Source organism: Dunckerocampus dactyliophorus, chromosome 5, assembly GCF_027744805.1.
Source record: "Dunckerocampus dactyliophorus isolate RoL2022-P2 chromosome 5, RoL_Ddac_1.1, whole genome shotgun sequence".
NCBI lineage: Eukaryota > Metazoa > Chordata > Actinopteri > Syngnathiformes > Syngnathidae > Dunckerocampus > Dunckerocampus dactyliophorus.
The window spans coordinates 17464274-17466983 of record NC_072823.1 but is presented as its reverse complement, the minus strand read 5'-3'; positions in this window follow the sequence as shown (position 1 = coordinate 17466983).

Genomic DNA, 2710 nt, shown 5'->3' with positions numbered 1-2710 from the left:
ACTCCAGCCAGGACCCACAGAAAATGTAAATGTAGGCGAGTGGGAGGGGCCATGTGACGTCACAATGCGCTCCTCCTAGTCTCACTCGTTCACACGAGTCCTGACTCAAGGGTTTACTGTCAGGGGTGTCCAACTGCATACTGAAAAATGAAGTATGTTGGGACCAACTAAAACAGCCTACATATGTGATTTGTGTTAAGGTGACAAATAAATTGTACTGACCCAAATATAAAGCAGTATTTTCTCCCCATGAAACAATCTGAAAAAGACCTTGGTCGTTCCCTAACCAAAATTTTCATTTTATTTTATATATTTTATATTATATATCTCCTCACTCGGGTCACGGGGGTATGCTGGGCCTATCCCAGTTGAATTCCAGCAAGACTGGTTGCCAGTCATTTTACAGTCATGGAAAAAATGTTTAGACCACCCTTGTTTCTTTAGTTTATTGAACCCTGTTAATGCCTGGTACAACTAAAGGTACATTTGTTTGGACAAATATAATGATGATAACAAATATAGCTCATAAGACTTTAATTTAAGAGCTGATATCTACCAATGTCCATGGTTTTCTTGATAATAACCAAAATCACTTAAGTTTTTACATTAATACCTATAGCATTGTACTGCCAAAAAATTTTACTTTTATGAGCTATTTTTGTTGCTGGCATTAAAATGAACAAGAAACTGAAGAAACAAGGGTGGTCTAATCATTTTTTCCATAACTGTATTTTATTTTATTATTATTATTATTTTTAAAATGTCATTTAATTTTAATAAATAACAAATTTAGCATAAAAATATAAATTTGGTTGGTTTCTTTTATTTAATAATAATATATGATCATTTTATTTTACTCTGCCATCTGAGACAAACTACGTCAACAACCTTTCTCACTGGGGCTGCTCATAAAACTTCCCAGGTCAATGAGGATAGTGAGTCAGAAAGCAAAAAAAGAAAGCACAATTCAAAAGAAATGATCATTTAAAGTATGGTTTTGTTGTTTCCAGGCATGCTAATACGCCCTTGTGTGTTGCGTGAAAGAAGTTTGTTATTCTGTCATTTAGGATTTAAGTTAAAAGGAAGTTTCCTGAACTTTCTACAGTTGTATTGACAATGTTGTTGCCATTCCTTTCCAGTTACTTAAGACTGGGTTTTCGGCGCTGACCACTACCACAACAAGACAAAATGGATGGTAAAAACATGCCTGTCAGTGACACACATCAAAGTATCAAATTATTATCAAGTTTTCTCTGGAAAACAAACTGCAGGCTTGCACCAGTGGTGAGTCAGTATTCATGTTGTGTGTTTTCTATAGAGTTTTTTAATTTAATATTGTGTTTTGCTGTATACATTGGAATGTTACAACAGCAATAAATAATTATGAAATATGGTGTGCACCTTTTGTCATTCGTTTTTTGACAAAAAAGAGCCTATTGTCACGGTACATCTAAAGCAAACAAAAAAAGACAATTAGCCAGCCAGCAAGCTTGGATGTGTTTATAAACCAACATTTTAAAAGGTGCTCTCAGTAAGTGATGCCTCTTGGGAAGTCTGTCTAGGCAAGCTTCCGTTCTGAAAAGCCTATTATGTGTTTTCCAATGAACACTAATGCTGCACATTAATGAACGTTTGCTACTATATTCACCACATCTACCATCTTGTATATTGTGGTATAAACAACTTTTTGCTCTACTATTATAAGTAGTTAATGGTTCAGGTTGTTCTGTACAGTACAGTGTGTATCATCATCAAACCCTTTCATATTGCCTGCAAAAGCTGACTTTATTCCAGCTGTCTCCATGTCAGATGAAGTTAAACTTTTCAGAGCCATAATAGAGGCAGGATGCCGGCTATTTGTAAGGGTATTCTGCGAAGCTGGGACAGGGTTGTGACATTGAATAACACCCAAGACTCACTTCTGCCGCCCTGTTGTGTTGAACACAATTGTCACTGTCAGTAATGATAATTGTATATGTCACATACGACATCTAAATATTTGATTGCAGGATGCTATGTTGCTGTGTGAAAACACATTTAGTTGAGGCAATATCCTGTATTCTACAATGTCAGGAAAATAGGTAAAGTTTAATTATTTGAGTATTGCATGTCACACAATGTCGACACACAATGTCGAGGCAATAGCTTGCGTTGCAGGTTTTTGTGTAAAAGGTACAGGCAAATTAATTCCAGATGTACCGTTACTGTCTGTCTGCAAGCTGTGTACTAGATATATGTTTTGGTCTCCTTTTTGGTGGTGATTCTAAAGCAGGGGTCGCCAACCTGTCAATCGTGAGCTACTAGTTGAACTTTGGGACTTTGCCGGTCGATCGCAAGAACATTTTGAAAAAAATGTGCCCTCACCTCCCAAAGAGCGACCAACAGGCACTTTTGTCTGCTGAACACGCCCCGTACTCCTCGCCGCTGTCCAGGCAGCAACCCGCGAGCCCCAGCAAGGAGCCCAGTTCCCAAAACGCGCCTGGAGGTAATACACCAGCTCGCCTCATACACCGACTCGCCACCACGCGCTAGCAAAAAGGTCAAACACAACAGTAATTATTGCACGTGAATAGGGCTCAAAATCTGCCTTTGCTACCTTAAATTTAAGGCACAAATATAACTCCATAGACGTGCACCTCCAAAAAAATGTTTGAGCTGAGACGACGCCGGAGTGGTGACGTCTGTGGGTGGTGTAGAATTAAGCAGGCCT